Below are 13,399 nucleotides of genomic sequence, written 5' to 3'. Positions count from 1 at the left end.
CTTTTTAGATGAACAAATATGTTAACATATTTAATATGATTTTGTAATAAAATCTTTATCAAAGCAATAAATGTCTTGTTTGGGTTTCTATTAATATATATACCTCAATACAGAAGACAGGGAGTCACAGTCTGCAATCTCAACTGTTGTGGGGTTAGAAAACTGTATGGGAATCTTAGAGATTAAGCAATATGATTGCAAAGATACGGTTATGTATAGGGCTGCAACTAACGATTATTTTAAAAATCGATGAATTGGCCGATTATTTTTTCGATTAATCGATGAATCAGACAAATAATATTTTTTATATTAACCTCTTTGTTCCAAAATAAACATTTTAGACAGAACTAACAAGCACACAAGTACAGGTTGCTCATTAACTGTACTGGTGCAATATGAAAAATAAATGTTTGTGTTAAAACTACGCAAACTTACATGAGAAATGTAGCTGTACATCCACAAAATATAGGGTACTTTGTTTCATAAAGTGCAAAAAAAGACATTTTTGTTTTTTAAAGGCCCTTAGGGGGTTCAACCATTGGTTCCCCCCTTTTCACCAATTTGTTTTTTTTTTTTACTAGAAGAGTTCTGCCTTTTAAGACAGGAAAGTATAGCAGTTAAAGTTGCTAATTGAGAAAATACTTAACCATAGAGATAAAAATAGCCCTGTGATTCAAATTATAAATTGTATTTGGAATAAAAATGAGAGAACTAGGGGTGCTAAAAAACACATCCTCCAAAGACAGATATTTACATGGGAATGTGGCATATAATTAATTGACATATTATTGATCTTGCTGGATTTTATTCTGCTTTACTTCCATAAATTGCAGGATCTTCTTTACTTTATCTTTGCCAGAAGATTTAAACTTTAAAAGCCTTGCCCTCATAATTTGCAAAATAATTTATTTATAAAGAAAATATAAACGCTGCTTAAGCTAATTCAAATGAAATTAAAAGTAAAATAAGTAGCCAACCTTATCACTGTCGTAACCTATTAACAAGGTAAGGAAAGCATCAGATGAGCTACCTGAGAAACTAACGTTACGTTTCCCCACTTTAAAACAAAACAAACATGGCCGCTCACCCTGCTGATCAGCTCTCTTCACTGCCATCGAAGGCTCCAACGTGTTTCCTTTTCAGGTGCTGCGTCATAACAGTGGTTCTTCCGTGCCATGTTAATTTGTTTTTACAAAAGTTGCATGTTACGACTTTTTTCGCTTTACAAAGCGCAGGCTGTCTGCGAATTGAGACGCAGTTTGGGTTTGCGGTATTGGTCATTAGAACAGTTGACGTTACTGCCTTTTGAAAACAGCCTTTGGTCACCTGTGGCGCTGGCTCGCTCTGCCGTATTTTTTTTTTCTTCCTGCGTTTCAATCAAGTGGCAGTGATGACGACGGCGGCGGATGACGCATTAATCGCGGACACAAATAATCGATGATGAAATTCGTTGCCAACGCTTTTAAAAGTCTATTTTTATCGATTTTATCGATTCGTTGTTGCAGCCCTAGTTATGTATTTAACAACTGCACGCAGGAGAAGAACTATGTATGACGATACATAAAATAAAAAAAAAAAATAAAACTCCAGGTACTTGTAGTAAATATTTATTCCAGCAAGTTCTTTGCAAACAGATGTGATAAATGCTGTAGCTTGTTTAAACCTTGAACTTATTTAAAAGTGTTACCTTTTAAATTCATGGTGCGCTTACAGTGGAATCCAGCCCAAGCTTAAAGAGTAACTAATTATATTAATTATTACATTCTGCATCATTTCTGACAATCATTGTGATAATAACCAAATCCTTTTACATTACAGTTTACTTTATCTATTCAAATTAGAAAAGCTGATCAGCCAAGAAACAGCATAAAAAGTCTTTGTTCAGAGCATGCAGCTGGGATTATATATCAAAGTTTTGGCTGAGTGATAATCATTAGCATTGGGAGACTAAATCTATTTTTCAACACATCAAGATCCAGAGAAAAAAAACAGCGTTTACTTAGAGTTTACCTCTTCACCTCAGATGGTCAAGTTACATCACAGAAATCATAACACAAGTCATATATAGCTACAGTACATGTTTTTATGCAAAAGCTTTTTGATTGATCCTTTAAAGAAGCTAACAAATCATGGTAATTATAAAATATCATTTTTGTCTCCCCAATCTTTAACAGAGTTTTACCTTGGAAAAATGTTACAACTAAATGCTAAAATAGCTGTTTTTTTTTTTCATTAAAATAGTCCCAGAGCTGTGAAGGTGGCAGAACTCGCTTTCCTGCAAGAAGCAGCCATAACTTTCCTACTTCTTACAGTATCTAAATTTAGATATAGCCCAAGTGCTTCAGTCTCTTACAGGCAGGTTGACAGTTAGGCTGTTGCATAGAAGTAAACAAAAAAACGTCAGTATTGCAAAAACGCATAGATATGGTAATACATTTTATTCAAAAGGATCTTAAAGTGTCCTTGAGTTTCCTGAAGAGTTAAAGGCCAAGATACAATGAATCAAACATTTAAGATAAGACAGAAATATTACTGATGAAAAAAAAGTTTACACCAGAGGGACCTTATCTAAGGGATGCTGATCTGAGTGAGTGAATTGGGATGGAGAAACGTTGAAGGTCAGATAAATATGTAGGGGTGAGACTGAAGCACCCGATCCAGCGGTCATTCAATTTGTGTTCCATTTCCATATTACACCTCTTCTTCCCAAGCCGTTCATGACAAAGCTATGCGAGGTAATGTTTGAGGCTTCTCTTTTTTAGAATAGGGAATTCTGTTGTCATTTGGATGTCTGCTTGGTCTGAGGCAATAAAGATCAGTAAAAGAGTCGATTAACAGGTCTTCTTTATATAGGCCGCCTTTGAATCTGAATCCAATTCTGTAAGAGCTCCCCTCCTTGAACTGCCACCATAAGGCATTGGAGGGGTTTCAGCGCCCAGAGGCTATGACAGGTCAGACAAAGAGTGGTCCAAAAAGTCCCCAGGATGACAAAGACATCTAGGCATATGCTGTTCACCAGTACGGCTGAGCTGGGACCCCATCCTGGAGCCAAGGCTGGGCAGGGGGTTTATCAGGGAGTATTTGGTGGTTGGGTTCTTCTTCGTGGGACCTCACCAGGCCCAGCCCGAAAGTGTGACAATGCCATCCCTCAGTGGGCCCACCACCTGCTTGGGTATTCATTAGGGGTTGATGCAGAGAGGATTGGGCAGCAGTCAGAGGTGATGTCAAATGTAACCTTGTTGGGGGTAAAGGAACCTGAGCTTGTGATGGAGGTGGAGCTACAATGGCCAGAAATGGTCATGCTTGTTTCTACACATAGCCTGGCCTCTTGAACATCACTCTTTGAAAGCGGCTGGACTCTAAGTCATGGGTTGTTCATAATGAACACCATGTTCAATCATATTCTGTGCAGTGTGCATCAGGACATCCTAGGCCAGAGGTTGATGATAGACTTTGTAGTCATATCTTCTTACCTTCAGTCGCATGTATTGGACACTTGGGTGAAGGGAGGGGCAGAACTGTCCACCCATCACAGACTGGTGCGGAGCTGGATATGCTGGAAGAGGAGGAAGCCGAACAGACTTGGCAGGTTAAATAAGTAGTGAGAGTCTGCTGGGAACATCTGGTGGAGCCCTCGGCCAGGGACATGTTAAACTCCCACCTCTGGGAGAGCTTCTCCCAGATTCCATGGGAGGTTTGGTGGGCCATGTTTTCTGCCTCCATTCACATCCCCATTGCAGGCAGTAAGCACTTATAGTGAGGCCAAATGTACCGGAGTTCCTGAGAGTTCATGGAGAAAGACAATTGGTTTGCCTCAAAGCAATTCTGGCAACCCGTTCAGCGCCTCTGAAGGGGAAAGAAGAGCTTTGCTAACACTTTTTCAGTGGGAGTAGAGCTGCTGACCCTGAAAGAAGACAGCATTGGGCAGTAAAAGGATCTCCTAAAGCCGGCTGATATGCCTTCCGTGGTGGAAGAAGAGACTACGTGCATTCATCACCCATGCTGAAGTCACTGAGGTGGTCAAAAAAACTCCCTGGTGGTAAGACTTCAGGGGTGGATGACATACGGCCTAAGTACCTTAGAGCTCTGAATATTGTCAGGCTGCCATGGCTGACATGCCTCTTTAACATTGCTTGAAGGTCAGGGACAGTGCCACTGGATTAGCAGACTTTGTGGTGATTCATAACCTGTATGGAGAGGATTTTGAAGCACAGTCAAGATCCCAAGGGGTTCTGGTTCATGGACCAGCTGATCTCATCCCTGCTTTTTGCGGATGAGGTGGTTCTGCGATTTACCTCCTACAAAGACCTACAGCATGCCCTGGGGCAGTTCGCAGAAGATTCTGACACGGCTGTGATGAGAATCTGCTCCTCTAAGTCCGAGGCCATGGCCCTCAACAGAAAAAGGTTGCTTGCCCCCTTCAGAAATAGAGCTCCTGCCTCAAGTGGAGAGTCAACTATTGATCTCCTGGTCCATTCTCCTCTCACTCGTGAACAGGATCCCAAGATATTTAATCTGTGTGGCTACTGCTATAATGCAGCTGCTGCACTGGTCTGTTGTGGTGGTCTTTCTACTTTTTTTCCCTCAACTATGGCCATGAAATCTGGATCACGACCAGATTTCAGAACAAGAAGGATGTCTCAGACACGTCAAGCTAAAATGAACTTTCTCCTCAAGGTGCATGGGCACTCTCTTAGAAATAGGGAGGGGAACTCAGTCATTTATGAGAGGCTCGTTTTGGAGACGCTTCTCCTCCAAATCATGAGGAGCCTGCTAAAGGGACTTTGACATCTTTTTCTGATGCTCCCTGGATGCCTCCATTGGGACGTGATCCAGGCACATACCCATTGCAGGAGACCCAAGAGACGCCCCAGGACACGATGGAGGGACTATATCTCACAGCTGGCCTGGGAGTGCCTGAAGCCTTTTTTTTTTATATGGATTTTTGTTTTATAAAAAAAAAAAAAAAAGAAATGAAAGCATTTTGTAAACAAACTAAACTGAATTTCGTTTTTCATTGAAGTTTTATGCAGAGCATCGGAATATTTAAATGTTTTTCACTTCCTGAATTTTAATTTCCATGCATCAAAGACATTCTTTAGAATGAAGCAGCACTTAGTTGCATTGGATCTACAACATCAAAAACAATTCCCTAAAGTTAGTTCTGTATTTTGAAAACTACATTTCAAGAAAAGTAATGTTTGATTTTTTTGTGTCTATAGCTCTGCACGACTTAGACATTTCATATAGACTGAATCAAAGTTACCGCTGGTCATAAAACCAGAGGCTAAATGGAATAGGGGAAGCACCCATCAGGACATCATGGCCAGTGCAGCCATTAGGCAAACCTTCCGGTCTGCAAGTAATTATAATCGAATATTATCCACTCTCACGTTCTTTACAAAAAATCCAAAGGGAATCGCTGTCAAAGAAAAACTTCACTACATTGTATCCCATTCGAGAAATGTGTCTATAAAAGTTTGACATTGAAAAGATAACATATGTTTCAAAGCCGCTGTCAATGTTCAATCATTTCATGTTAATGCTTATGGATAATTGTGTTAAATAACCAACATCTCAATTTCAGTCAAATAAATCGTGATTATCAAACTCAACCAGCCCTTTGTGGCATATCAGTCTAGAAAGAAGCTGGTAATGAGGGAGTCCGAATTAAAAGGCAGGAATAACACAGCCAGACTAAACAGGTTAGAAACAATCACAAGTGTGGGTGTGATTCAAATACATCTTTTTTTTTTTTTTAAAGGAAAGCCAGTCACTGGAATTTTAAACATATATCCAGCTCTTTCTGGATATAATAAAAGGCAGTGCTAAATTCCTTCATCGCAGCAGCAAACTTGACAGAATTGCCCTGTTACCATATGCGCCCAGGTCCTACGCTGGTCTATTTTAGACCAGAGAGTCTTAACCTTACCAGACTGACTTGCACCACTTCAGGACAGTCTGGCTAGCAACATTCTATGTTTTACAGTTCTAAGCACTTGATAAGTTCTTTTTTAATTTGGTAATTTACCAATGGTTTTTAGCATTATTAGAACTACAGTGGTTAATGGTCATATATTCCTGACAAGGTCAAGTATAGAAATTTATATAGCCAAATATATATGACCAAATATTGTCTTAGGGGCTACAGTGTATTTATTTATTATAAAATATTGGGAACTTTCTTCCACCCTAGAAGAAAAAAACTTGCAGTGTCTCCTCCTATAGCTTCTGCAGTATAGTTTTACAGTTGTTTTGTTTTTGTTTTTTTAAACAGACATTTTTATGGCCTAGACATTAGCTGAAAAGGAACAGCTGCTGTCGCTGTGCAGATTAAGTGCTAAAATAGTCACGTTGACCAAACATTGAGCGGAAATGATCGCACTCTGCCTCAAATCACTGCTTGTTGATCAAAGAAAGTGGGCTTGTAGTATAATGGGCAGGCGCAGTCAAGGCAGGTGCTTCCTGGAGAGGGGGTAGATAATGACAGTTCTATGTGGACCTCTTTCCCGGGCTGAGAAGGGCTTCTGCTCAGAGAGCCGAATTCATGAGGATTACTCATACATGCATGAATAAAGCGAGGTACCACCTTGTGCAGGATTTTGATGTGAAAATAGCAGTAAACATAATTAAAAGCTCAAAAAAGTTTATTTTGCATAATGTAGGCAAAATTACAAAACTAAATTTAGTAAAAATTCTAATTACAAAAATAGAATGCAACATTTTTTGTTTTCCAGTGAAATATACAATCTTAGATGTCTTCCCTTAGATGCAAATAGAAATCAGTAAAAGTCCTAATGAGATTATTCATCCACCAAAGTGTCCAGTAAATTTCTTCCTTTTCCATTTTAATAAGAGCAAATATGCTGGCAGGTCATGACTACTAGTCGTCATGTCTGTGGCTGCACTTACAGCCAGACGCAGCTTAACCTGGACTCAACAGATGCCAGGAAAATGCAGCCAGAGAGAAACGTAGACTTCCTGTGATCACAGGACTGCTTCTGCTCAGTTACTCACAGACATGTCAAATAAGTAAGTAAACTAAGGTTAAAGGGAATTTAATGCTGTAGAAATCCTCATTATAATACTGAATTAAAAAAACATTTTTATTCCAGTGCCTCCACCATAGTAACAGCGAGGAATGTTCTGCCAAATTTGAGCCTGAACTAAAGCTACACGATCACAGGGAGACATCATTGTGATACGACCACTACTTGATATTCTGATAATATTTTTTAGCTTATCTAAATATTATATTACGTACATTATTGTTTTTCTGTGAACTTTAGCTACTGAGAAGCTAATCAACTGTGGTCATCTTGAGCAGTTGGCTCTTTAAACAGAATAAACTACCAAATATGGCAGCAGGGGAATATTTCACAAACTGCTTTTGCACGAAAAAAACAAACTACTGTATCATGGAGTTCTAGACTAAAAATAAGCAGAAGGCTGTTCGTATAGTCCACACGATATTCAAAGGATTAGTGCTCTAATTAGAGACATTCATTTCAGAAAATAAATCATTATTTTCATGATGCTGAAACCAAACCAAATGAAACCAAAGTCCTCTTCAACAATGACTTGTCTATTGCAGTTGAACAACTACTACTTCTTATTAAATCTTCTCTTTAAATAAGTGACATAAGTATCTGACATCAAAATATAAACAGACATGAGATCACCAATACAGTATACCTCAATAATCTGTGAAGAAAAACAAAATATCAAATAAAAATTTTGCTCAAAATTATCTCAATATAAAGAAAAGGGCTCAGCATGAATTTTTTTTTTAACAATCTATTAGATTGTGAAGATTAAGATTTTTTTTTTCATTCCATTTACCTTGATTACATGAAACAACAACATAATAATGTAAGTAATTCCGTAAAAGTTAAAAAAAATAAATAAATTATAAATAAATTCTTAAAAAAATATATTATAACTTTCACCACCAAATTAATAAAGCAAAAGCAGCTACTGAAGTATTTAATGGCAGCTGTATGGACTGTGGAAAATGCCTTTTTAATCAACCTTTAAGAATTAATATCGACTCATAACCTTTTTTTTAACACATCCCTGATTAAAAAGACAAATCTGTTATGAGTATTTAATAAACAAAATTTAGAGAAACCAAAACAATTGCTCCATATTTTAGTGCAGCTTCTAAAAACCTCGAAAACGTTAAAGAATCAATCTGGCACAGCCGTAGCTATGATTAAATGACCCCATTAAAAGTTGACATTTTACCGTGTTTTGGTCCCTATTTTCTCTACAAGAGACAGTTTCGTTGACATGCCTGGTCAGGAAGTCGCAAATAAAAAAATAAGCAAAGCCTCACACATTACAGGAATAAACTGAGAACATTAATAAGGGAAAACTTTAGAGTCACAAAGTTCTTTGACCTTTAAACAGCATATTTCAAAGTAAATAAAACAGTTTAGAATATCTATTTATTTCTAATCATAAAAACAACAGCATCAGTGCTTTTAGGGCAGCAATTTCTTCCTTATACATAAAGATTCAACCTTCAATCATTTCAATAATTCAGGCACCAAGGTGAGGCAGGTTATCGAAATGAATACCAATCAAACGGATGTTTTACAGCCTTCATCCTCACGATGATTTTCAGCTTACAGCTAATGAAAACAAACATTTAAGATTTTAATACTACATCAGAAAAAAAAAAAAAAAACATTCAATACAGAGATGTAGGCTTCATGAAAAACATGTTCAGTACCTGTTAAAGGTCAACATTTTCAATGTGACTGTATAAAGTCACACAGAGGATGTTTTGAACGAGTGATGAGAGAAAAAAACGAAAACAAGGAAGTTAACATTGATTCTTAGGTTAGACTGATAAACATTGTCATCCAGTTACATACATGATATGCATTAAGAGTCATCGTCATTTTGCTAAAAATTAATAATAATAGAAATGTACTTTTCTATCTGGAGCTCAAGAAATCAGTTGATCCAAATGGTTTTAATCATATCAAAATGTAGAGGATCTTTAAAAATATTAAACAGCTTAATGAAGTGATTACAAATATTTTACAGTGAAAAAATGAAATAAAAGCATAAGTCTAATCAGGGCAGGATTTACCATTAGGACAGAGTTTTATGGGGCTCCCAAGTTCCTGGGGGCCCCATAAAACTCTGTTTACATGCACATTAATTTTGTTTTTAACAAAAAAATCCTTTCACTAAAATGCCATCAGAACGCTTAAAAGATTAAGTGTGTCTCAGCCCCCCCTTCAGTGTCCACCATATTGGATCAGTCTATTTGCTGCAACGGACAGCAGCAAACCATTTGAAAACAAACGATGCGAAGGGGAGTGCTGCAAACTTAGTCTTTTGTCTTTTAGCACTTTTATTTCAAACAACATCTAAAAGCAGCAACTCTGCTCTCCAGAGCAAGGAGATTGGTAACCCCGCCTCCTGCTCTCCTCTATCTTGTCTGCTGTCATGATTCATGCAGNTATTATTTCATCCAAATGAAAAATGGAGAACAGATAAGCAGATCATGGCTTGTCTACAGTGAAAAGAAGGACTGGGGTATTTACTTCTGCTGTCGCCTTTTTGGAAACAAAGGAAGGAGCAATCAGCTAAGTGAGCTTAGTGCTTGGAAAAAAACTTTAATTTTAAGACAGCATGAAAAGTCAGCTGAGTACAAAACAAGAAGAAAAAGGACAAGAAGAGAGGGACAAAACCTAGAACAAATAATGGATGTCTATTCTACTAAAATTTCTGTATATGTATGATGGATCTGTTTTATGTGTTATCTTCTCAACTCAGAGGGGCCCATGCCCGTCTTCGCCTGGGGCCCCACATTTCCTGAATCCGCCCCCGAGTCTAATACTGTATTTAGCCAAATTGCCCACCTCTACATTGAACTCCTTTCTATAGAGTGCAGCCTTATTTTACTGCCTGGCAGAGCGGGTGGGGGGGCCTCAGTGCTGCAAGTTGCCTAGAGCAGCTTCCCACCATGAACCAGATGTTAAATACCACATCTCCACTCTGCTTTTCAGTCACACGTCTCAGCCCTCTGCTTGGGACTCCTTTTTGCAATTCTGTTCTTTCTTTTTAATCAGATTCCATTTTGTGGAAATGTGCAAAACAGGCTTAAACAAAGAATATTAAAATAACAACTAATTTGGACGCTTCCAATGAGACGCTAACTGCTCCTCAGAAACATCACCAAATAGAAAGCTGCTGTGTGGGTTGGTGTTTGGTTTAATTAGACAAACCAATCCTGGCTTTAATCCACCCTCTGTAATAATATGGGCATTTCTGAAAGTGGTAGAAAGTAGCAGATATATTTCAGTTTCAGTGAGCCTGGGGAGGAGAAACTGCTCTGTGGGAATAATGTGACCAGGTGAGACATTTTTAACACCTACAGAAGTTTCTCTGAGCAGACCTCAGCTGACAGTTGGTGTCTAAAGTCAAAACAGGAAGCGTAATGGTTTGAAAATGTTTTCCTTTTTTTTTTAAACGTGCACGATTCCCAGTCTTTATGTTCATATATGTGAAACAGGGAGGTAATACAAAACCAGTATCTGACAAAATAAATGAAAAAATCCCCAATCCAGGCTTTGAAATCCGCTTTCACGTCTCAGCATGCTATAAAATGACAGCTTTTATTATCAGCGGCATTTCTAAAATCTAGAAATAACACATCACTGATATAAATGAGGGGTAGAGAAAGAGCTTAGAAGGAAACGGTATCTGCAGAGATCTGGAAGCAGCGGGTAGATATGGCTCTCTGCGTAAAGTGTATTAGGGCCACACAAGCCTCAGTGTGTTTATCCCTGTGGAGTTGGGCTTTGTCATCACACACTGTGAAGTTATAGGCACTGACACTGGGAACAGCGTGACCCACTTCTCCCTGACCTGGAAACACTCCACAGGCTGACCCCAAGTCTAACGCCACCGCGAGTTGAATCATGCGAGAAGAAGAAAAGAAAAAAAAAAGGGGACGTTGACTCATATCTAGGCTAATCATGAATTATTAAAGGCTAAAATGAAAAGAAAGCACAGAGGTCAGCGGCATCAGCTCCTGGATGACACGCAGCATTCATGCTAAATTTACAGCGCAAAAGACAGGGCCCACCGCAGGAGGAGAAAAGGGAAAGAATTGGTTTCATATGTTGATAATTCATCAACTTAACTAAAGATTCACTTTGGTTAAACTGCACCTTGAGCTTAACGGTAAAATTGACTTTTAAATGTCAAATAAATGGCACAATAGAATAAAGAGATGTGGCGATTTGTGGAGGTGTTGAGTGTTTAGCTGCTGCGCTGTGCAGCACGTAGAGAAATAAAAACCTGGTGGTCTTTGAAAGACTTTTGGATACCGCCATCAGAAGTCAGCCCAGTTATGTGAGGACAAAGAAAAGGCATGTGCTGGGCTCAGGCCAAGTACTTCCATATGGGCCTTGAGTTCACTGGGTCCAGGTTGCATGTGGCAGCAAACATTAGCAGGAGGTTCAGTAGGAACAGGCTGCCACCCAATGGCTGAAGAGGTGTAGTGCATCAAGGACACCGACTACGTCACCATGTGTTTAAGTTGATTAGAAAATTACAAGAGGAGGACTGTTTAAAATATAAAGACAACTAAGAAAAATAAAGACTTATAAAACAACTAAAGATCCTTCTTAAATGAGACAAACCCTACATGATATTTGCTTGTGATCATTTAAAGAAAAGGGTTCTTAATAATATTTTATTGATTAAAAACAGGATCCAGTGAAAGAATCCACTAGGAATTCAAGCTGCTAATGATTAACCATGAAGAGATGCAGCAACCAAATTACCATGACAACCTCACTCCCACTACTGGAGTGGGGTCAAAGCAGGGTGTTGAGGGGCGAGGAGCTAAAGAAGCAACAACAATAACAAAACAAAAAAATCACAGCAAAAAAGGAAGAATTTAACAAACAAAAGTATTTGTCCTTAAAACATTGGTGTAAATCTATTTTATTATTTATGTAGGAGTCGGATAGAACCTAATGGTAAATTAATAAAAAACTATTATAAGACAAAAACTTTTTTTTCATTCATTTGTCAACAACCACCAACAATCTCATTGTTAGAGATAAATTCAAGAATCTTAAAAGTAGAAAAAAATGCTGTACCAAATGGTTAGAAAGTTTAACTACATATTTCAGAAAATGATTTTGAGGAAAAAATATGAACTATCTGCACTTTAAAAAACATTTACGTGTGTGTATGTGTGTGTGGCCATGTCTTTAATACCTGGTGGGGACAATTTCCTAGGAATATGCTCCATTTTGGGGACATAAGGAAAGTTTCTCTTCTTGGGGTGGGGGTTAGGTTTAGGACTAAGGTGTGAATTGAGTTTAGGTTAGGTTTAGGGATAGGTATGTGTCGGTAATGGTTAGGGTTAGGGCAAGGGTCATGGTTAGGACATATAAATTAGTGGGAAATGAATGGAAGTCAATGAAAGGTCCCCACAAGGATATTGTGACACAACATGTGTGTGTGTGGGGGGGGGTGTATGTCATCTATCTATCCATCCATCCATCCATCCAGCTATTGAATATTTGGATTAAAAAAAACTTAAAAATTGAATGATTTGAAACCTTTTCATCTTCTATAAACAAAAGAAATGAAATGGTATGAAGACAGATGAGAGGAAAATAATTGCATGACTAAAGGTATTAGCAGAGTTTAGGAGCATTTACAGCATCAGCCTTAAAGATTAATCAGAGAAACACAATTATTATTTTTTTTTTTTTTTTTTTATCACCTGAATCTAATCACACATTCCACGATCTTTTCCCAGATATCCAAGTTAACGCAGGTATTACATCTACAGGCATAGTGTTGAAAACAGCTGTTGGCAGCTCAGTTATTTGGCCCCTGACCTGGGTTTTTGGGCCCTGAATGGAGGCTTGTGAATTCCCACCCTGTTAGAAGCATTTACAGGCCCAGAGAGCCTTGCCTCAGCCCCCCTTGACCTCAGTATCACCCTTGCCCAGAGCTTGCACTGAGGAATCCTGGGAACATAAAGAGCCTAAAAGAGAAAAAGAAAGCTGCCCTGGCAGCAAGCCTACCTTGTCAAGTTTACAACCCAATCAGGCGCTGCCTCATAAATTTACGCCTCATCCTGCTACAAGCCAACAATGCTGGTCATTCAGTGTGTGCGCAGCTTTAATAGCTCCTCTTCAGCTTTCTTCCACTGCCTAGAAACAAACCTCTTCTCCTCCTCTTACTTCTCAAAGGTTTGGAAAGAATGAGCAGAAGGCTTACATCCAAGGAGAACGACACACAATCAGGTCAGAGAGGAGTCACGGCGAGGTCAGCTGCTTCTCAACTGTGTCCGACCTCTGACCCTCTCTACAGTGCCACCTGGTGCCGAAATGACACTCAGGAGTCT

The 13,399-nt window shown here is 38.6% G+C and overlaps 1 protein-coding gene across 1 annotated transcript in view; it reads right to left on the bottom strand.

Annotated features, from left to right (window-relative positions):
* The window catches only part of nr6a1 (nuclear receptor subfamily 6 group A member 1), a 145,031-nt gene that overhangs the window by 107,945 nt on the left and 23,687 nt on the right, over positions 1–13,399 (bottom strand). The gene's annotated exons all lie outside the window — the stretch shown is intronic.

The sequence above is a fragment of the Cyprinodon variegatus genome, unplaced genomic scaffold, assembly GCF_000732505.1.
Source record: "Cyprinodon variegatus isolate N-32 unplaced genomic scaffold, C_variegatus-1.0 Scaffold203, whole genome shotgun sequence".
Lineage (NCBI taxonomy): Eukaryota > Metazoa > Chordata > Actinopteri > Cyprinodontiformes > Cyprinodontidae > Cyprinodon > Cyprinodon variegatus.
The sequence above is the reverse complement of the archived record's forward strand: the minus strand, read 5'-3'. Positions and strand labels throughout refer to the sequence as shown.